The 24,579-nt window shown below is 37.7% G+C and overlaps 1 protein-coding gene across 2 annotated transcripts in view; it reads left to right on the plus strand.

Annotated features, from left to right (window-relative positions):
* GPC6 (glypican 6) overlaps positions 1 to 24,579 on the plus strand; it is an 800,882-nt gene that overhangs the window by 561,858 nt on the left and 214,445 nt on the right. The gene's annotated exons all lie outside the window — the stretch shown is intronic.

Here is a 24,579-nt window from a genome sequence, read left to right on the forward strand (position 1 = left end):
TTTAATGCACGCCAGGATCCCGTTGGCCATCTTGGCCACAAGGGCATACTGCTGGCTCATGGTCAACCTGTCATCCACCAGGACCCCCAGGTCCTGCTCCTCAGAGCTCCTCTCCAGCAGGTCATCCCCCACCCAGCCTGTACTGATACATGCGGTCATTCCTTCCCAGGTGCAGGACTCTACACTTCCTCTTATTAAACCTCATTTGGTTTCTTCCTGCCCATCTCTCCAGCCTGTTCAGGTCTTGCTGAATGGCAGCACAGCCTTCTGGTGTGTTGGCCACTCCTCCCAGCTTTGTGTCATCAGTGTACTTGCTGAGGGTAGACACTATTCCGTCATCAAGGTCGTTAATGAAGATGTTGAACAAGACTGGACCCAGCGCTGACCCCTGGGGAACACCGCTAGTCACAGGTCTCCAGCCATACTCTGCACCGCCAATCACCACCCTCTGAGCTCGGCCAGTCAGCCAGTTCTCAACCCACCTTGCCGTCCACTCCTCTATCCCACACTTTCTCAGCTTTGCTATCAGAATGTCATGGGAGACAGTATCAAAAGCCTTGTTAAAGTCAAGGTAGATGACATCCACTGCTCTCCCCTCATCTACCCAGCTGATGATGCCATCATAGAAGGCAAAGAGCTGTTCCAACACTTTTCCAGTGACAGAGGTGAGACTGACTGGCCTGTAGTTTCCCAGATCCTCCTTCTTGCCCTTCTTGAAGACCGGAGTGACATTGGCTATCCTCCAATCTTCAGGCACCTCTCCTTTTCTCCAGGACCTTTCAAAGATGACAGAGAGCAGTTCAGAGATCACCTCTGCCAACTGCCTTAGCACACGTGGGTGCATCCCATTGGGACCCATGGATTTGTGTGTGTTGAGCTCAGACGCTCCTGAACTACTCCTTTGTCAACAAAGAAGGAGATCTCCATTTCCCAGACACTTTCTCTTCCCTCCAAGGTCGAGGAGTCCAGGAGGGGAGTCCTGGAAGCAAAGACTGAAGCAAAGAAAGCACTCAGTATCTCTGCCTTCTCAGCTTCTCCCATTACCAGGACACCCCTTTCTTTTCATAAGTTCTGTTTCCTTATTTGTTTATACTGGTATTCTACACTTTCAAACTGCCTGAAATGGTAGCATATTATATTTCAAGCTAAACCTATTAAGAAAAAAGCTCATGAAGGCAGCCTAAATATACAAGATACTAAAGTTCTTTTTGCTCCTTTTCTTCACTATGTATATTATGATGTGAAAAATTATATCAGCACAATTTATCCTTCCATTTATCTATACATACAGGAACATAAAATGGCATATTCAAGCTGTTCGGATTTTCCGTTCTCTCTACTCTATTGGTGTAAGCTTTCAACTCTACTGAGCACTAGCTGAACTTCAGGGACTGATGTTGGCTCTGAAAAATAAGGGATCATAGAATCATAGAATCACTGAACATCCTGAGTTGGAAGGGACCCATAAGGACCATCAAGTCCAACTCCTGGCACCGCACAGGTCTAAACAAAAGTTTAGACCATATGACTAAGTGCACAGTCCAATCACTTTTTAAATTCAGACAGGCTTGGTGTAGTGACGGCGTCCCTGGGGAGCCTGTTCCAGTGTGCAACCACCCTCTTGGTGAAGAACCTCTTCCTGACGTCCAGCCTAAACTTCCCCTGCTTCAGCTTAAAACCATTCCCATGGGTCCTATCACTGGTGTTTACAGAGAATAGGTCACCTGCCTCTCCACTCCCCCTGCAAGGAAGTTGTAGACCGCGATGAGGTCCCCCCTCAGCCTTCTCTTCTCCAGGCTGAACAGGCCCAGTGCCCTCAGCTGCTCCTCATGTGTCTTCCCCTCTAGGCCCTTCACCATCATCGTCACCCTCCTCCGGACACTCTCCAACAGTTTAATGTCCTTCTTGTACTGTAGTGCCTAGAACTGCACACAGTACTCAAGGTGAGGCCGGACCAGCGCAGAGTAGAGGGGGACAATCACCTCCCTCAACCAACTAGCAATGCCGTACTTGATGTACCCCAGGATACGGTTGGCCTTCCTGGCTGCCTGGACACACTGCTGGCTCCTATTCAACTTGCTGTCAGCTACAACCCCCAGATTCCTCTCTGAAGGGCTGCTCTCCAGTGTCTTGTCACCCAGTCTGTATGTAAAGCTAGGGTGTCTTTTCATTTCTTAAAAAACCCTCAAGTGAAAATGCTGTTTCTCCATAAATCCAAATCTTTCGGTCTGCTCAGAGAGATGTTTGCATTCATATGATTTTAAAGCTCTAAAAGAATATCCTCAAAAATTTTTGAAGCAATTAATTTTTCAGCCAATCTGTATAGAGAGATATAAGGAGACAAGGCTTTTCTATTTTCAGAAGCACAAAGTCTCAACCAGCAAATACCATTCAGGTAAAATTAAAACATATTGCAAGTGTTGATCACCAACTTGCATAAGGTTCTTCTCACACACACATGCACAAAGATACACATCCACAACAGGCCTGTTAGGTTTAACCCAGCTGGCAGCTAAACACCACACAGCCGTTCGCTCACCCTCCCCCTTCCTTCTCTTGGATGGGGGAGAGAAATGGGAAAGTGAAGCCTGTGAATTGAGATAAAGACAGTTTATTAAGACAGAAAAAAAATAATAACAATAATAATACTAACAATAATGATGATAATAGTACTACTAATAATAATGTGTACAAAACAAGTGATGCACAATGCAATTATTCACCACCCTTTGACCAATGACCAGCCTAACCCCAAGCAGTCTGGCACAACACCCTGGCTAGCCATCCCTATATATTGTTTAGCATGACATCAGATGGTATGGAGTACCCCTTTGGCTAGTTTGGGTCAGCTGTCCTGGGTCTGTCCCCTCCCAGCTCTTGCTGCACCCCCAGCCTGCCCATTGACAGGACAGAGTGAGAAGCTGAAATGTCTTTGGCTTGGTGTAAGCTCTGCAACAATTAACACACCAGCATGTTATCAGCACTCTTCTCATCCTAATCCAAAACATAGCACCCTACCAGCTACTAAGAAGAAAATTAACTCTGTCCTAACTGAAACAAGGCCTAAAAACATACAAATAAATTCATAACATTTTAGTCATGTTTACTTTGTTTGTATCTTTGTGAGTTGCTTTTTTCTCACAAATTTTTGGATTTATGACATATCAAAATACAGGTTTTATAGCCAAGTAATATGCAAGGCATAAAGTAAAGGAAGTATAAAAGGAAGTTTTTCAACAAAGGCTCAAAGTTGAACATACATGTTTTCACTATGTTGCGGAAGTTCTTTTTTGGGCAAGGATTGTTACACCCATTACACTTTTTATAATTGAAGGTGATGTGTTGTATATGTGATTCTGCTGAATATGATAGAAAGAAGCCAATGCAACCTGTGGAGTGAATAAATAAATGAATGAATGAATAAATAAATAAATAAAAAGAGAGAGAGCTTCTATTTTAAAGTTACAGTTATAGTCAAGGTTAATTCAGGGTGTCAAGAAGATGTGAATGACAAGACTTACTGACAATGTAAGGGCAAATTATTGGAAGATCAGTAGCCTAACTATTGATTTATATCATGGCATCTTGCTAAAATGGAGTCATTATTTAACTAGACTAGTACTTATACTATAAATGGTTTTCAGAATAGATTGCAGTTGGTTTTGATGTCCACAGCTCCATCTTCACTTTTCTTTTCTGTGAGTCGGAAATTTTCAATATGAGTTCAAGTAGGAAATTTTCAAGAAAACTTTCATTTATTGTACTTTATACGTGTCCATTTTCCAACAAAAAGCAAGCAAGCAAATATGTTTTCATTCTTCCATTCAGAAAATTCAAAACTTAAATCAGTTTTGTCTTGTGGACTAAGCCTCATATTTTGTCAAATGACACAGATTTTGAAGGCTTGTCAATGAAAAAAATTAAACCGATTTGTCATTATAATGTTATTGTATGAAAAATAATGCATAAAATGAGCAGATTGCACATCTTAAATGCAGGATTATGCTTGTCATTTGAAAACACAGAAGCATCTAATTCTGAGTTTGTGTAATATATAGTACAGTGCAAACCTATTCATCCTCAGGATGTGAATTTTAAATAAGTAATAATTATATTGTGGGAAAAATGTAGTGGAACTGAATTTCAGAAAAAGCTGATGAAAGATTTAGGTTAACACTAATAAAGAGAGTGAAATATACCTTTTGCTTTGGATCACAGTAATAAGTAAAATCAACCTGAAGACTTTAATCTGGAGCTCATTGTATCTCACCATATTTATGAAAGCTTCTTCTCCACTACATCATTTTTCTCTCGTATAAACTGTTTTTGCAGTATTTTTTAAATTAAATATATATACTAATAAATAACATAACATAACATAACATAACATAACATAACATAAGTAAAATAAAAAAGTAAAATAAAATTACATTAAATTAAATAATAATAAATAAAATAAAATAACCTATGCAGTTCACAGAATTTCAAAGACAATAAATTATTGCTTGAAACAAGCACAGTCTTCTGCAAGATTCAAAGTAAAATAAAATATTATTTAGCCAAGGTGTCAACCAAAATTTTGGCATCTCTCAACACTATTCTCATTTAAATACTTTTCCTGAGAGAGAGACATAAAAAGTCAGAGTGCTGGATGAGTAAGCAATGTAATAGCTTCCTGTAATAACCATCTCTAGTTGTCACTTACTAACCAGGCATTCATAAAATAAACAAATAAAATGTAGTGCATAAGATTTTTCCTTGTTATTTCAGTCAGTAGGTGAATAGAGATTAAATGATAGTATTGTAAGATCATTATGATAGAAAACAGGAGTGAATAAATTTCTTTTCTCTCTTGTGTACCTATGTTTATAATTAATAGTGTTACAATTTTCACATCTGTTTTCACTACTCTACAGGCACTGCATATATCTAAATTGGAAAAAAAATGTAAAAAACTTGTCCTCTGAATAAGGAAATCCAGTTATAGTGAAGTTATTTCTGGTTCAGGTTGCGTTTCAGTGCCCTTACTAATTACAAATATATATATACTACATATATATTTTGACTGTATTTTGATTGCTTTCTGCGTTTCAAGATTCAAATCTTGTCTCAGTGTTTCTCTTTGTTGAGTTTTGTTTTATTTTGTTTTCATTTTTTTGAATATTCCTTTGAATATTGAATAAAACAGTGCCAAGCAGTTCTATTTGTCCAGTCTCTAGCAAAAGCAATGTCATTGATCTCAGTGTTTTGTCAGTGTGATCATGCAACCAGTCAGAAATGTGATGGGTAAAATGGGAAATAGGAATGTGGATATTAAAGGTCTGATCAACCTACTTCCAGGCATCATTTTGTACAGGCAAATATTTCTTCATCATTGTTTTAAAATTTGTATTTAATATTATTATTTGTGAAAACTATCTCCATTTTTCTGTATGTACTTGTAGCCAATGGAAAGAACTGCAGGAGCAACTCCAGTATTCTGTCAAATATTGAAGGACAGGTTTGGGCCCCTCAACATATCTTGATCTTGTTACTAAAAACTAAGGTACTGAACTTTCTATGTTAAGAAAGAAATCAGCCACATTCACAATTCCACTTTCTATTCTATTTGAAAGTCTTCTACACTTGGAAAAATGGAACAAAGTCTGGCTGAAATGTGGTTTTGATGGAAAAAGATAGTCAAAAACCCACTGCCTGAGATAGCAGAGAATACCAGAAAAGTGAAAGCATGTATATAATATTTGGTGTTCAGAGTAAAATGATTCCATTCTTTTCCATTTTTATGTTTAATAATAATCTGATTAACTAAAATCTGAGATGCATACACCTACTTAAATCTACAATTGATTAAGCCCTATGTTTCTTTACCTCCATTATCTCTAAAGGGTCACAAATAACTTCATTAAATGTATATGTCAAACTGTAGAATTATAAATTAAGGTGCGATTAACTCCATCTAGGTCAAAACTGTTGGTAGGGAACAGGTTATAAATGGTCCTTTCATCACAGAACTAGGTCCACTAGGTCCATAAATCACTCTGCGGTATGGCCCAGCAGAACCACTGCTCAGACCACCTCACTTATGAAAGGTTAATCATAGAATATCCCGAGTTGGAAGGGACCCATAAGGACCATCAAGTCCAACTCCTGGCACCGCACAGGTCTAAACAAAAGTTTAGACCATATGACTAAGTGCACAGTCCAATCACTTTTTAAATTCAGACAGGCTTGGTATAGTGACGGCGTCCCTGGGGAGCCTGTTCCAGTGTGCAACCACCCTCTCGGTGAAGAACCTCTTCCTGACGTCCAGCCTAAACTTCCCCTGCTTCAGCTTAAAACCATTCCCATGGGTCCTATCACTGGTGTTTACAGAGAATAGGTCACCTGCCTCTCCACTCCCCCTGCAAGGAAGTTGTAGACCGCGATGAGGTCCCCCCTCAGCCTCCTCTTCTCCAGGCTGAACAGGCCCAGTGCCCTCAGCTGCTCCTCATGTGTCTTCCCCTCTAGGCCCTTCACCATCATCATCACCCTCCTCCAGACACTCTCCAACAGTTTAATGTCCTTCTTGTACTGTAGTGCCTAGAACTGCACACAGTACTCAAGGTGAGGCCGGACCAGCGCAGAGTAGAGGGGGACAATCACCTCCCTCAACCAACTAGCAATGCCGTACTTGATGTACCCCAGGATACGGTTGGCCTTCCTGGCTGCCTGGACACACTGCTGGCTCCTATTCAACTTGCTGTCAGCTACAACCCCCAGATTCCTCTCTGAAGGGCTGCTCTCCAGTGTCTTGTCACCCAGTCTGTACATATAGCCAGGGTTGCCCCATCCCAGGTACAGGACCCGGCACTTCATGTGGTTCTTAAACTTCATGTGGTTGGTGATCGCCCAGCTCTCCAATCTGTCCAGGTCTCTCTGCAAGGCCTTTCCACCCTCATCTGAGTCCACAACTCCTCCAAGTTTAGTGTCGTCGGCAAATTTGCTCAAAACACCTTCTAGTCCTACATCCAAATCATTTATAAAGACATTGAAGAGGACTGGCCCTAAAATGGAGCCTCGAGGGACCCCGCTAGTGACCATCTGCCAGCCAGATGTGGCGCCATTTACCACAACTCTTGGAGCCCTGCCCATCAGCCAATTGCTCACCCATTGTACGATGTTTTTGTTAAGTTGTATGCTGGACATTTTGTCCAGTAGGATCCTATGGGAAACCATGTCAAAAGTCTTGCTGAAGTCCAAAAAGATCACATCAACTGGTTTTCCTTGGTCAACTATATGGGTGATCTCATCATAAAAGGAAATCAAATTTGTTAGGCAGGACCTACCCCTCATGAACCCATGTTGACTGGAATCAATGAATGCATCATTCCCCAGATGCACCTCAATAACTTCAAGAATCATCTTCTCCGTAATTTTACCAGGCACTGACATGAGACTGACAGGCCTGTAATTGCTAGGGTCTTCTTTCTTACCCTTCTTGAAAATTGGCACAACATTTGCCAGCTTCCAGTCTACTAGGACCTCTCCAGATTCTCAAGATCTTTGAAAAATAATTGAGAGAGGTCCCATGATGACATCAGTCAGCTCTTTAAGCACGTTGGGATGGATCCCATCCCATTCTAACCCATGGACTTGTATGGATCCAGGTGGAGCAGCAAATCACGCACACATTCTGGGTCAGTTGGGAGTTTGTCATTCCCACCGTCACGGTCCTCCCACTCAGGGCACCCAGGGTCCCAAAGCCCATCATCAGCATTGAAGACAGAGGCAAAGAAGGCATTAAATGTCTCTGCTTTGCCTGTGTCATTGTCTGTGAGGAGACTTTCCCTGTCAAGTAGTGGACCAACGTTTTCTTTGGTTCTCCTTTTTCTGTTAACATATCTAAAAAAACCTTTTTTTATTGTCTCTCTCAGACATGGCCAGATTCAACTCTAGTTGGGCTTTGGCCCCACGAATTTTCTCCCTACAAACATGAACAGCATCCCTATATTCCTTCCTCGTCGCCTGACCCTTCTTCCAGCAGCTGTACACTTTCTTCATCAGATGCTGAACATTTTCAGGTTATTTTTGGACCAAGCCCTGTAATGAGCACAGATGACTCATCTTTTTGGAAAAAAGTTTCTGGAGTTAGGGGAACAGAAGGATGTGAGACTGTAGGGAAAGGAAAGGAAAGGAAAGGAAAGGAAAGGAAAGGAAAGGAAAGGAAAGGAAAGGAAAGGAAAGGAAAGGAAAGGAAAGGAAAGGAAAGGAAAGGAAAGGAAAGGAAAGGAAAGGAAAGGAAAGGAAAGGAAAGGAAAGGAAAGGAAAGGAAAGGAAAGGAAAGGAAAGGAAAGGAAAGGAAAGGAAAGGAAAGGAAAGGAAAGGAAGGAAAGGAAAGGAAAGGAAAGAAAGGAAAGGAAAGGAAAGGAAAGGAAAGAAAGGAAAGGAAAGGAAAGGAAAGGAAAGGAAAGGAAAGGAAAGGAAAGGAAAGGAAAGGAAAGGAAAGGAAAGGAAAGGAAAGGAAAGGGGGAAATATTAAGAGTAGTTGCAATGTAGCAAGAAGTTTAACACTTCCTAGACCGAGTCTCAAAGAAAGCTTAGTCTTTCAACTGATAGTAGCAATTCCTTATCTTTAAACTTCTGTAAGCTTTACGATTGTGGAAAATGTCAGATATTTTTTCCTTTAACCTCCTTTCCTTTAACCTTCATTTTCACATATTTAATGTCCATGGAGATGATTGAACAGTGTCCAGCAAACAAAACTTTTGACAAATCTCAGTTTCTCTGTTCTTTTGTTTTGTTTTGTTTGTTTGTTTGTCTGATTGTTTTTTATTATTTGTTGTGAACAGTTCACGGTATAGTTCTGTGGACTGTGGACTGAAGTGAAGGGTACTGGTGGCAAAATTAGATGCAAAATATACAATGACGGTGAAAAGGGACTAGCTTTAAACCACAATTTTCTCTGTGAATTGGAAATTGTCTTTTGGTGGGAGAAGAGCACACTGGATGCACCCTGTTTAAACTCAAAGTCTGTCTATCAAATGGCATTTTACTGACATGGGGAATCAACAGGTGATCCTAGTTTTCTTCTTGGGGCAGAGATACTTCTGCTGCAGATTCAGTTACTGTTAGCTTTAGTTGACTGTTGTGTTTAAAGTATCTTCTCTATGGATTCTGAAAATCAAGTAATCATACATAAATTTACATTTTCTTTTGCTCTGTAAGCAATCCTTTAAATTCAGGGTGTCCAAGGAGACCTAGAAAAGCTTTGGACTTTACTGTACTTGCCTATGTGAATAAGAACTTGAATCTTGGTAGGTATCAGTGCAGCATCTGTTCCTTTCACTTGGCCACCATTTAAAAAAGAAAAGCAGGTATTGACTTCCCTCTAGTTTTTGAAGAAATGTTTCACCAGCCTTATGAGACACAGGTCTTTAAGAACAAATATTTTTCTAGAGATACTGTCAGAAACAATATACTCTTTGCTACTTGGAGAGACACTGTGAAATTGTACTTTTTTTCACTATTGTAGTACCTGGGCTAAAGTCGTCATGTTTGGAATCTGTTCCAGTATCCACCTTTACATATAGATGGCACTATTGGATTTGTGGCATTTCTCATACCCCACTGGAAAACATGACCTCTCTGTGAAATGTTTATGGCAATGCTAACATTACAGTACTGAGGAAATGTCTCCTGACTAGTGAAATAACTGTGTTTTGGATATCACTGAGTCTTGACTTAACTTTAAAAGGTTTGGAAAGAGGTTGTGGTAGTGTAGTTGACAGTTCATCCATAACGGAGATGGTAATGATGAGGCATCTTTCAGTGGGCTTTATAAATGGATATCTGGCATGAAGAGCACCTTTATGGTTTGAGCATGTTTATCCTTGTGGTTCAGGAACCCAGACCACTAGGTAGATTATATTGTTGTATATAAATTGTGCTCCAGCATGTTTATAAATCAGGTGGCTTAATCGGATAAAGACAAATGGCAATGAAATAGCTTAAATACATGTTTACTGCCAGGTACCCATTATACTGTGCTGTGTTTACTTTTACCAGACTCTGACCTAGCTGGTTCTAAAATCAGTCATTTGCCACTTAGAGACATAGCCAAATTGTCATTTACTCCTGTTTGTAGTGTCCTTTCAGGTTCGACATGAATGGGGCTTTGCCACTGGCAAAAAAGGACTGAAATCTCAGTCCTTGGGCTATATTAATGGGCTATAGAACATCTTTCACTTTGGTAAAGAGAACTTGACATTATTGAGGAGAAACACAGAAATCACTGTCCTAGTCTAACTACGGGTGTATTCAGGAGCAGTTCATTCCACAGCACAATTAAGTCTGTTATAATTTATTTTTGAAAGTCTGTGAAAGTCTGTTGGGAAGTGTGACACTGGCAGAGACAAAGACAGCCACAGTTACAAGCCTACCCCATACACAGTATCTCTGAGGAGTGTAGCTGCAGTGGCTGTGTCAGCCCCATGGAGTGCAGAAGCTCAGTGGGATGGGTGGTGGTGTGGCTGTTGATTGCCCATACCAGAAGATCTGTGGAAGTGTCACTGATGCAGCTTTCACCTAATAAATAAATAAAGATGAGAACGCACACACAAAGGGTGGTTTTATGCACAGGTATCTTATTCTGACACACAGTCACAATGTGACCACAGTACCTGAAAGCCCTGCAGTATCAGGTTGATGCTCTTAGTCCTTCCTCTGCCCTCCAAATCTCTTTAATATAAAATCTTCAAGCTGAGGATTCATCAGATATTAAAGTGGTAAGTACAGATGATGCTGCTGATCTAAGCCAACAGCTGGGAAGTATACATCTGGGACAGGGGCTTCAGCACATACTGCAGAGTGCTTCCATCCCACTGAGGATGACCTAGGATCAGTGTTTTCAGGGTCTTTTTACAGATCTAAATCATAACACATAAATGAGTGATTACTGCAATTACAAAGTAAGAAATGTAAATAAGACAGTTACAGTCATTAGTAGTGATAATGGAAATTATAATTTTTAAACAGATTATGGAAAAATATCTAAGACAAAGAAAATAATATTAGGCTATATTTTTTTCACACTTCAATGTCTACTATTCATTTTCACATTTTTATAGATCTGCTGCTTTTTAGGTCCCAGGCAGTCCAACAGAGAATGCATTTTCTTGTTCAGTTTTGGATGAAGATAAAATATTTAAAGAACAGCTTCCCTGCTGAGAATTTATGAGGAACAAAATATTAAAAGGAATGTTTTCATATGCTTGTAGACTCTACTTCTGTTTTGTACATCAACCTAAATTTCATGGTAGATTAAATCAAGATATAACAGTAAATTTCACATTTAGTCTGTTTCTACATAAAAGGAAAAAGCAAATCTGATTGTCAGATGTGTTTTTGTAGTGCAGGTTTTGATCTGCCTTCTGCAAGTGTGAACAAATAACTGGTTTAAACTCAAAGAATTTTCCTTTATTGGGTGCTTGCTTATTTCAAATCAATGTTACAATGTCCTTACTTTCCATTAGAATATTGTCCAAAAATTATAGTGCCTGAGGTATAGTATATACAGAACAATAGAAAAATTTAGCCAGTGCAATTCATCCCTCTGTTAACTGTCAGGGCACAAGAGATTGCATACAAATTTACTATATATGTACTTTATTTAAATGTGTGTATGTTTATGTGGACATGGGTGTGATAGAGGAAGAAAGTTGGATTATTTGTTTTAGAAAACAAAAGGAAGAAAACTGGACTATTTTGTTTTAATAATATCATTTCAAATATTCAAAGGGAAGTTATATATTTGGCTTCAAATTATGTATTTGCCAAATGCTGATACTTTGAACAGTGTTTTTCTTTAGTGCACAGCTTAAAGACAAAACACTGAGAAGAATCCCTGTTCTTATTAATTCCTGTAACTTTTCTCCATTTAGGCTCTTTCCTACATTTTCCTTACACTGATTTGGAAGTAGGGCACAGAGACATTTATGACGACACCTCTCTAGTTTTTATTTGGTTGGTTGTTTTGTTGTTGTTTTGTTTTTGTTTTTGTCTATGGAGAATGCATTATCAAGAAGAGATAAATAAAATAAAATAAAATAAAATAAAATAAAATAAAATAAAATAAAATAAAATAAAATAAAATAAAATAAAATAAAATAAAATAAAATAAAATAAAATAAAATAAATAATTAAGCTTAATGATAGTGGAAGATGTAGATCTGCTTTCTACTACACAGTTCCAAAATCTGCAAGTGCTATACTCAGCAGAAATGTGGGCACACATCCCATAAACAGGTCATTCCAGACCATAGCCATCATCCCAAGGTGCACTTGAGCATCTGTTAAATATTTTATATTTGGTATTTATATTTACAAGTAGCTTTTTGAAAAATTAACAAGAGGATTTGAAAGACCATAAAAGAGGAAATGTTAACATACAGCTATAAAGTGATCTCACATGATTTGGTCCCACATAATGCAGTGGGCATTTATGGAGCCTATAAATAGATGGTGAGCTATTTATAAGGCATGTCTCTAATTTATGCTACTCTGAGTATATTACTAAGACATTGAGTATCCTAATGAGGAACCAGCAGTGCGTCTGACTTTTCTGGGATGCCTTAAAAATTTGACACCATTCTGCATTTTTGAAGTCAGAAAATAGTTTATATTCCCTTTTCATCTCTGCACTTGTGTATGATCCACATAAAATTTGCTTTATTGTCCTTTCTATCATGCTCCATCTTGTGCTTCTTTCATATCATGAAATGGAACAGGAGCATAAGCAAAGTATTTTATTCTGTTTTGTCCCAGATAACCAACTTCTTTTCTTCCAGGATGGAGGGTCTTCAGATTAAAAAAAAAAAAAAAAAAAAAAAAAAAAAAAAAAAAAAAGTCTTTAGGTAGCATTTGTAAGGTATTTTCATATACTTACTTGCATGTGAAAATGCCATTTTCAACAAACTCAAACTGTGATCACCTAACCATAAACTTCAAAGTCTCTTTTGCATCAGAATTCCATGTTTCTTAGAGCTGGAAGGAGCTGGAACATACATGACAATCTATCATCATTTGTCACCTCAAATCATTGCATAACATACCACTGACCAAGACAGCCAATATTATATCTTCATTTACTTCTTCTTCATCCAGACTAGTGTGCTCTTGCTGACATCTTACAAGTGGGACATCCCACAGTCTTCTGTACAACTCTCATCTTCATGCCCTTTTTAAGTCAGTAATACAATTCAGAGGTCAGTGAACCCCAAATAGGACTTTGATGTGAGTACCTGTGAGTACTTATTAGAGACCAGAACAGTTTTTCTGTTTTCTTTCTCTGTTTGAGAGAACTGATTTGCTTCTCAGGTGCTTTTCTGTTCTGCATTCTGAACCACAGGAAGTTTGCAAGACTTTTTTCTCAGGTATTTATTTTGCATATCAAGTTTCTTGGGTTTTGAACTGACTTGGCCATACTTCACAACATTTTTTTTTTTTTTTAACCAGATACCTCTGCACAACATGTCTAACTACTTGATTCATATTATTATCTCCTGATTTGGCAGCTCTTCTCTTTTCCTGTCTCAACTGTTTCTCAGATTTTCTCTCCTGTTTATTTGGGGATTTTATTTCCAAATTATCAAGGACCACCCTTCCTATCTCTGTTTTATACCTCAGCAATATGTGACCTACTTCTCCATAACCTTTCTTTTCTTCCCAGTAAGCAAAAAAACATTTTTGCTTGGTTATGCAGAGCCTTGTCTGACTTTTTTCCTCACTGTCCTTTCTTAATTCCTCTTTCAGTTCAGCTCTTCTCCTGAGTGTCCTGCAAGGCCAAAACTGCACAAAATTTCTCAGTAACATCCTCATGCTTTTCTTGTTGGAAGGACAAGATAGATTCATCCCCAACTTTAAATATACACATGATGATATTTACACATGAATTAGTTACTCTTTTATAGTACCACTGGAGACATTAATATTCAGCTACTTTAAATTATTGGTTTTAGGTTGAAATGAATCTGTCTTGTAAGGGAGTATAACATATCAGATTTAGATATCAGTGTTTAGTCAAGAAAATACTACAAAGCTCTTCTAAAATTCTGGACTTAATTGTATTTTCTTCTTCCTCCCCAAATTGCTGAAGTAGTCTCTATAGTCATGGTAGGGGTGTTTCTGATGCTGTTGTTTACAATCATGTCTAAATCCATTTTGTTTTGGTTCCTTCCCCAGTACTGTTGGTTTATGTCTCTACACTGTTAGTACCCTTGACTTCTGAGATGCATCTGATAGTATTCTTGAACTTCCTAATTCTTTTGTCAGTAAAGCCTATTTCACTGTTCCCCACAATGTCTTGCACTGCAAGTCCCTGTAAACAATTTCTTATGACCTATACATACAACTTCAACAGGCAAGAAGCTTCTGATAAACATTTGGTCCAACATTGTCATTTACAGATCTAAGTCACAGGAAGGGAATATAAGTTGCCCAGTGTATCTTTCTTAAATCCTTTCGATATCTGAATGCTTCATTTTGTCTAGCAAAGTATAGCCGATATCCTCCTCCTGCACTGAAGAGTTGAAGCCCAATTGCAGTGTTACACTTAAATTAAGAATAAATCAAGAGTTGCACTCTTGATTTAATTCCTACTGACATCAAAGCTAAGAAGGTTTTATTGAAGTTAGTGATGAGTTTCTTTTTAAATATCTGTCCATGTTAAGATTTATACCCTTATATTGCTTATCCATGAACATTCTAAAATTTTAAAAGCAGTTTATATTTCTGATATCTGACATTTTTGCTTACACAATTCTGTTTTCAACACTGGAAAATTTAGCACATGATTTCCTATTAAACTAAGGCCTTCTTATCTAGTTAAGGCCATAGATATTTCTATATAAGTACAGAAGAAAAAATCGTGTTCTTTTTTAAGTGAGATTCAGTAAGAAAGCAGAAGGACTACTTTTCATTAAGAGAGTTTCTTAAAGTTTATGTTCCAGAAGAGATGGTGGGATTTGAAAAGCTAACAGCTGTGAGATCATCTCCTGGGAGTGAAAACAAGAAAATATTTCAAAGATTTCAAAGATTTCAATGTACTGCATCCAGGTCTGGGGCCTCCAGCAAAAGAAGGATGTGGACCTGTAAGGGTGGGTCCAGAGAAGGGCCATGAAGATGATCAGAGGGCTGGAGCACCTGTCCTGTGAAGAAAGGCAGAGAAATTTGATGTTGTTCAGGCTGGAGAAGAGAAGGCTATGGGGAGACCTCATTGCAGCTCTTCAGTACTTAAACAGGGCTTATAAAAAGATGGAAAGTGACTTTTTACACAGGCAGAAAATGATAGGACAAAGTGGAATGGTTTTAAACTAAGAAAGGAGATATTTAGATGACATATATGGAGGAAATTCTATACTCAGAGGCACTGGAACAGGTTGCCCAGAGAAGTTGTGGGTGCCCCATCCCTGGAGGTGTTCAAGACTAGGCTGGATAAGGCCCGAGGCAACCTGATCTAGTGGGTGGCATCCCAGACCATGGCAGTGGGGTTGGAACTACATGATCTTTAATGGTCCCTGTCCAATCTATGATTCTAATGACTTTTCACCTTATCTTTGCCCTTGAAATGTTGGAAAAAATAACAGATTGATTCCATACCTCAAATTCTATTTAATGTAGGTTTTCTTGAATATAAGAAAGATAAATATTTTCCAGAAAATTTGAAAGGCAGATTTTTCAGCTTAACATCTTATGGGATGTAAAACCCCATGTACTGAAGTCTCTTCTCAGCCTGCACTATTTGCAAAGAAATTCCTGCTTTAATCAATTTAATAATCAAACATTTTTTCTACTGCATTCATTTAAACAAATTATTTCTCTGACATGTAAGATGGGATTTCTGAAGGACATTATAGTATCTAGATCTAATTGTTTTAGTTTGTAAAAACTTAAATTGTAAAAAAAAAGAAAAAAAAAAAGTGAATCTTTACTCAGAAGTGACTCAGGAGAGAAAAAAATTTTACACAAAATATCCTGTGACTGAAGCTGTTCAAGTGATTTTTTCCTAAATTTGGATTTTCTGTATTCAAGTAATTTGATATGCAATTTTCTTGATTTCCTAAATATAGGAAAAGCTATTCTTTTTCTCTGGATATAGATGTTCCATCTCAGTTCAGTGAGCATCTGAACATTTTGTCCTTGCGACTTTTACCCTTGTCCTCCATGGAGAAATTTAAAATTCCACAACTCATTTCTCCCATAATGATTTACCAATTTAAATGCAGCCTCTTGATGTAATCATTTAGACTTGTAGTCTTTGTTTTACTGTAGCCAGTTTCAGAATTACATGTATTGATAACTTAGGCAAAAAATGAGAGTGATACTTATGAGCAGTTTTCAAAATTTCTGTTGCATAATTTTCCTGGTTTTATCTATCTAAATACTTTTTATAATTTCCTGTGATGTTTCATTTTTTCATCTGTAAAATGGAGGAGCAATATTTAGAACTGTATACTTACAGGTACACATCTACTGATATACTGAAATGACTAAGTATGAAAAATAGCTCACATTTTAATAAATGTTGGAAAGAGATATAGTTACTATATTTCTCATGATTTCAGAATTATAGATAATGGAAAAGGACATCTCAGTTGGACAATTTCTAAATGTTGTTTTTCTTTTAGAAAAAATACAGTGGTTCCCATGAGTTACAACAGGGTAAGTGCCTAATACTGCAAAACTTGTATCGAGTGGTAAATGTGTAATTTCTTTTTTACATAAAATAACTTTTATAGGGTTCATCTATTTCCTTTGTGGGCTTTTTTGTTTTGTTTTGTTTTATTTTTTTCTAATACTTTTAGAGTGTTTTTAACTATGAATAATATATTCATAGTTTTCTAAAGAAGTATTTTATTGGATAGTAAGAAGATATTAAAGTTAGCATTTAGCATTTCTTATCTTTTTCTTCAGATACATCATCCAAGAATTGTGAGAATCCTGTAGCTGTTTAACTGGCTGTAGTGTTTTACTTTTATTTTGGTATAATTCATGCACAAAGTCAAAGACATTAGTACAAAACCATAGTACTCAAAACAGCTCTTGTACATTTCAGTCATCTGCGATACTGTGAAAAAGATTTTCTACTTTTAACTTTAGGAGGTTAGTATTAGACTAGGCTTTTAGTTGGTATAAGCAAGTGTTCTCAAATTGACCTTCTATGACATAAATTCCCAAATGAGTATGGCTGAGGCTGTATTTCCATTTATATATCAGATTGTGCTGTAAAAGCAGTGAGCTGAGATCTTAGAGTCTGAGACAGACTGAAACAATGAGCAGTATTTCAATATCTTATGAATATTTCTATGTAGCTCTAATTACAGACAGACAGACATATTTTCCATATTTTTCAGTGAAATCTGTTGATATCCAGATTATTAAATGAAATCATAAGTAATGTAGTGCTCCTGAAAATAGACAAAATATGAAGAAGGAGAAAAACAAATCTCTTGGATCTAGCTGCGAGCAAATCTAGTTTGAAAGAAAAGATTAAAATAATTAAAAAAAAAAAAAAAAAAAAAAAAAAAGGAGAAAATCAACATTACCAGCTAAGATTTACCTGTTTTCCCTAGTTTCAAAAAAAAAAAAAAAAAAAATCAGTAATTTTTTTTAACCTACTTAGAAGATAGTGTCAAAGATATGTGTGTAGTATGTGTGTAGTGAGTGACTGGACTGAAGTTTAGTCTTTGAACTGAATTTAATTAAACTTGAAAGGAAATTTAAAAAGACCTGCACCTCTTAGGTTAGGCGACCTAACATTTTGCAGCAAAACTGCATAACCTATAAAATCTACTTCATAGTACATAGTCTGATCCCAATTACATCAATCTAAATGTTTAATTGAAGTTACAATGATTTTACACTTATTTAATGAAATCAGAAAAAAAGATGTACTTAGGAAGAGTTTCCTCAGTTTTAGCAGGTTGAATTCAATAATGAAAAATTCTTAAAATAATTAAAAATTATGTCTTCCTTCTCTTCTTAAATGCATGGGCATCAATTTCTATGTCTCATTGTAATTTAAATAAAATTTGGGGTGGGAAATACTAGAATTAGACTGAAGATCTTTAGGTCAGGAAATGCTAAAATTAAGCTGTAGAGTTGTCCACAGATTTATTAACTTTTTTTGGATGAGTATGGGAGGATTACTACTCTTAGTGGAGTCTGCATATTAGTATGAGACATGATAATTCATTCAGGATCAGACTCTGACCTGGCCACATACATAAGCATTTTATTATTATCACCCTAGTCCTAGTTGAAGCTTTTGAAATAATTAGGCTAGGAACAAAAATATGCTTGGGAAAGAGCTCATTTTTCCATTGAGAATATTAAATTGGAAATGGAGTACACAGAGAGATAAAAAATGGCCCAAGAATGCCTCTGTTTCTGAGACTGCACCTCATGACAGGACATAAGACATCAGGTTGCTGAGTGGACATCTGGATGATCTAACCAATGCAACAGTGTTAGAGACAGGATTCATTTTGAAACTCTAATTGCAAAGCACTTCCATGGAACTGCAGAAATAGAACACAGTGTCTTGTCTTGTAACCTCTCTTCCTTTCCCTCTTGTATAAAGCAACACATCTATTACTTCCTCCTGAACACCAGACAGAAATAAGAACTTTCCAACATTTGCCTTGTTGTTAATGCATTTATAGTTTGTGAGATATAAAATGCAATCCCCTTCTCCTTCCCAGGCTATAGGCTATAGTTAAGGTTGTTTTAGTGTAGAGACATTTAAAAGAGTATCTACTTCATGAGCCAGTTGGCTAGAATCAACTCACTCCTCCAAACAGTTTTCTCCCAGCTTTTCATGCTAAGGGATGTCTCCATGTGATTCAAAATGAGATTGGTTTCTTTAAGTGCATTGGAAAAGTTGGAAGGTGTCATGTATCCTGTTGTGGGCTCTGGGATAACACTCAAACAATCCGGGATGGATTTGTTTTGTTCATAATCGATAGATTTTGTTTTGTGACAAGAAATTACAGTATCTGGATCTAAGTATGGTTTTATACTATGAGTTTAGTTAAATTCAATGTTACTTTGAACAAACAACCCTACTGTAGCAACAGACAATACATACCACTACTCCAGTAAGAATTCTCCTATAAACAAAAATAGGGAAACTGCATGTCAGTGTGTTTGACCCTTCTAAAGGTGACCAGTTGTTTAACCAGCTTTTCTGATTTTTTGTATCAGAAAAAAAAAAATAAATATATATATATGTTGTTTACCTGACAAAGCCAAGACTTTTGATTATAAAAACAGGCCAGTTACATAAAAAAACATGGTCTCTACAGATGTGTTTTTAGGAGAGAACAATTTCATGTTCTCCCCTCCAAAAAAATCTCTCCTCAATTATTTATATTTGCAAGCACAGCAGTGCAAAATCTGTCTTCTAGATGAAATAATATTGCTTCAAGAATTTCTGAAAGGGGGAAACAAGTGTTTGGTAATGAAGCCCTTAAGAATCTTGCTTTTTTGTTTGTTTGTTTGTTTGTTTTGTTGTTTTTGTTGTTGTTGTTGTTTTTTGCATCTATGTAAAAACTTACAAACTTACAAAAAACTTACAAGATGAAGCTGTCAGAAAATGTTACAAAATGAAGTAGTGTAACATGTCCTGCAGCTACTCGGCTCAATCAAAGCTCAGAAGGGTACTTTTCTGCCATGCTGCAATCTGTGTATGCTTATACTAAAATGAAGATGTCTTAGTCAGGGAGACAACATGATATAATTAATGACTCCTCTATAACAGTTTCCCCAGTTATGTCATTCAATGTGTTCTGATTGATATATAGAATACGATTTACATAAGGATTAGTTATTTCTAAACTTTGAAATCTATTCAAATTTCTCTGCTATGATTAGCATAGCCAACTGCAATGCATTTTAAAAGACTAAATAAATAAATAAAACCATATAATAACAAATGTTATTTATGGCAAAATTGATGAAACTCCTTACTGATGAACAGCTTTCTTCAGCAAATGCAGGTTTTAAATAGCTCTGAATGAAATGAATTTTTGCCTTTTGGCTGATCTGCAGAAAAGTATTACTAGCTGTGAGAGATTCTGTGTATAGGTTTTGTGGTTTTATTTTGTTTTTTAGAAGACGGGAAAGAGAAATGGGTTTTGAAAATATATTTCATACGATTTGCCAGCAGCAAGAAGTAGAAAGCCAATATAGATGGTCAAAAAGCAACTTTCTGTCATAATTTCCAAATTTCACGTGTTCATAGCTTTCAGAAATACTCACACTCTAAACTGATTTTTTTATATGTTCGTTCTTTTACTGAGATTTCAGAATATTAGAGCAAAACCTGATTTATTTATTTATTTATTTATTTATTTATTTTTCTGCATGAGAGTTGCTGTTAGGGAAAAAAGTCCTGACTATATTCTCTGAAAATGAAGTTACAGAAAAAGATCAGCTGAAGCTGAGAACTGAAACTTAGCTGCTCACTGGAGGCTGGATTCACAAAGTCTTCAAAACTCTAAATTAACTGATTCACTTTAATGTTTCCCTTTACCACAGTGAGAACAGTCAGTCACCTAAAGGTACATTAGTACTATAGGTGACAGAGGGATATGGAGCAACATTGAGAAAAGGACTCATCGTGTTCAGGCCACAGCTTAATTGTTATCCCTCCTCTTGGATCTATTTTGAACATCTTTCACTGGATTTCTCCATGTGATGCCTGTGTATTCTCTGGAGCAAGTTCCCCTACAGACACTGCCTCCAGAAGGCTGGATGAACATACCTGTTCTGTTTTGGTACCTTCCAATGCTATCCCAAGTGTAATCTAAACACTGCCAAATCAACACAAAAAGGAGGACTAAGGAGAATCTCCATCTTTTACTGGATGTGGGGGGAAACTTAGTTACAAGAGATGAGGAAAAGGCGGAGGTGCTCAATGCCTTCTTTGCCTCAGGCTTTAGCAGCAATACCGGTTGTTCTCTGGATACCCAGTACCCTGAGCTGGTGGAAGGGGATGGGGAGCAGGATGTGGCCCTCACTATCCACGAAGAACTGGTTGGTGACCTGCTACGGCACTTGGATGTGCACAAGTCAATGGGGCCAGATGGGATCCACCCAAGGGTACTGAGAGAACTGGCAGAGGAGCTGGCCAAGCCACTATCCATCATTTATCAGCAGTCCTGGCTATCGGGGGAGGTCCCAGTTGACTGGCGGCTGGCAAACGTGATGCCCATCTACAAGAAGGGCCAGAGGGCAGACCCGGGAAACTACAGGCCTGTCAGTTTGACAGGCAGATGAGTGGGAGATGAGTGGTTGGAGAGCTGCCAGGCAGAGAAGGACCTGGGAGTGATGGTGGATAGTCGGCTGAATATGAGCCAGCAGTGTGCTCAGGTGGCCAAGAAGGCCAACGGCATCCTGGCTTGTATCAGAAACAGTGTGACCAGCAGGGCTAGGGAGGTGATCGTCCCCCTGTACTTGGCTCTGGTGAGGCCGCACCTCGAGTACTGTGTTCAGTTTTGGGCCCCTTGCTACAAGAAGGACATTGAGGTGCTTGAGCGGGTCCAGAGAAGGGTGACGAAGCTGGTGAGGGGCCTAGAGAACAAGTCCTATGAGGAGCGGCTGAGGGAGCTGGTTTTGTTCAGCCTGGAGAAAAGGAGGCTCAGGGGCGACCTTATTGCTCTTTACAGATACCTTAAAGGAGGCTGTAGTGAGGTGGGGGTTGGCCTGTTCTCCCACGTGCCTGGTGACAGGACGAGGGGGAATGGGCTAAAGTTGCACCAGGGGAGTTTTAGGTTAGATGTTAGGAAGAACTTCTTTACCGAAAGGATTGTTAGACATTGGAACAGGCTGCCCAGGGAAGTGGTGGAGTCACCATCCCTGGAAGTCTTTAAAAGACGTTTAGATGTAGAGCTTAGGGATATGGTTTAGTGGGGACTGTTAGTGTTAGGTCAGAGGTTGGACTCGATGATCTTGAGGTCTCTTCCAACCTAGAAATTCTGTGATTCTGTGATTCTGTCTCACTTCTAATCATGCATCATTATATTTAGCTTCCTGGTACTCTAGTTGCCTGCAGTGCTACCTCCTATTATTCCAAACACTTTGAGCTGAAAAGTAATGACATAAAATAATTATTATATATAGTCACTCAGACACCTGGGATTCAGAGCTGTATTCAAAATACAGTGTAGTACTATGGGATGTGACCAGCGTGGACCAGGAGGTGCTAGCCATAAGCATTGTGAATGTAAGCCAGACCCTGCCATTTAGCCTCAGATCACTTGGTCCATGTTCATACTTTATTTCATGGTAACTTCTGAGACAGATATCTGCAACATCCAGCCTGATCTGTGTTGGTCTATGTCTGAGGCTGATATAGATATATCAGAGGCTTCTATAGAAGCTTTCTCCATTTGCTTTCTTTTTGGAGTCACAGCTTGGCTTCTCACCTTAAAAATGGTATTGCTTTTCTCAAAACAAAATCAGGGCAACTCACTTTCTTGTCAAATTCTGTTCATGATACCACCATTTTATACAGTGGATATTAAAACATTCAGACAAGATCTGACAGACCTTGGTCCTGCTCATCCTTTTTGAATAGTAACAGTTTATCCTGATTACCCTGCAGTAGGTGGGTATGTTCCAGTTAAAGCTGTCCTGCAATGCAAAAAATATCCAATTTTCATGGATGATCAAGATCCCACAGGTATAAGTGCTGTCAGCATGAATACCAAAGTGGACTTGAGAAGGCACAGATTGGAGAACACTGTGGATTTCAGTTGAACTTAAGGGTTACTCAGGTGCCAACAACATTGTGTTGACAAGACTTCTGGGCATAGGAAAAAGAAAAATTTTAAACATGAAAGAAACTTCTCTCATAAAACTTTTGGTGACCACAGATAGAAACATATCTAGCTTTAAACACCATTTTCAAAGTAATTTTGAAGTATCCATCATTAAACACAAGTATTTATATTTTTCTCATATGTCCCTTTGGGTACTAATCTTTTTGTAAAAAAAGGATCTGTTCTAGTTTGGGACGTATAAAGATAAAATGTCAGATAAGTGACTAGAAAAAATTGTTCTGAGAAGTGGAAATAATGAAGATGATCTTTCCTTCACTTTACACCTTGTATTTGGATTTTCTGGTGTTTAAGAAGGTTAAAGTTCTACCTGGGGCTTTTTGAACTCCTGGGATATTAATAGATTGTCCATGTGTATTCTTCGAGGTGTTTTTGTTTTTTTTTTTTTTTTTGTGGAAATTACCTCGTGCTTCAACCTTTTCCTCAATAAAACAAGTAATAGAGCCTCTCTCCTTTTCTTCTCCCAGTTGTCTGTTTTCAAATAGATGGTAGGGTATTAATGTACTAAGACCTAAAGTCTTCAGTCAAATTTGATTGAAATTGGCCAACATGTTCAAAAGCTATTAGAAATGGATTACTAAATATACCTTCACACATAGTGTGAACATGATAGTTTTGTGTGAGTAAAGTGCATTTCTCAAGGAAACCAAGGCAAAAATCATCTCTGAGCATAGTCAGACATATCTGTTCTAATGTTTAACAGAGACATTTTCATGTAAAAATGTCCAGTGTAAAGAATATATTCAGCATAGTCCTCTAAAAATCAATGATTCAACACCAAAAAGAGGAAATGAAATTGGGGGAAGGGAGGGGAGGGAGGGAAGCTATTTTAGTACAGTATAAAACATCAGTCAGTTTAGCATGCAGTCAGCAGTGCAGTCAGATTCATACTTTCACCCCATTTTAGTACAATTTCCTAGAAATATAGAAAAACAGATCAAATTCATATTAGAAGTGTTGCATTTAATTATAAACTAACAGAATGAGTGAAAAGAGTGTCATTGCTTTGCACTCTCCTGTCCAGAAATACTCAAATCACTGAGGAACCTGTAGCCCTTCTGTCATTGCTCTAGATTGTCACTGACATGGTAAGCATATGCTCCACTGCACCATGACAAGACATTTTGCTCATAGTACCTAACATTCTGCACTTTTAATCCAAGATGGATTATCTGGGATGAAAACATATATTATAATAGTACATATGATTTTTAAAATCTGAGATGAAATAAGTAAGGAAATGAAGAGTTAAGGGGAAAAAAATGTTCACCTAGGGAATGTTAAATGGTCATCAAATGTAACTAATGTAACTAATTTGGACAGTTTAAATTTAGATATGGAGTGAGTTTTCTGTGGATGTCCTCCAGAAGATGATCTATCCTATCCTTCAATAGAAAGGATAAAGAAACCACCCCAAAAAAGACCTCCATGGAATATGGAAGACATTACTGAATAGACGTCTAGCATTATGACAACTAAAAAAAAATGAGAGTAAAGATCCTATCATTAGAGATAATGGAGAAGCCTTGTGAGAAAAAATCTTTCTCTAACCTGTATGCTCCCTTTCCAGGAAATCCATACTCTTCTAGTGCAAACTGTAATTCATATCACTATAGATTTATCTCTACATACTGCTTTCTTCTGTCAGCTATGCCCAATGTTAATGACTTTGACTTAAAAACCTAAACTCATCAGAGCCTTT

The sequence above is a fragment of the Anas acuta genome, chromosome 1, assembly GCF_963932015.1.
Source record: "Anas acuta chromosome 1, bAnaAcu1.1, whole genome shotgun sequence".
NCBI lineage: Eukaryota > Metazoa > Chordata > Aves > Anseriformes > Anatidae > Anas > Anas acuta.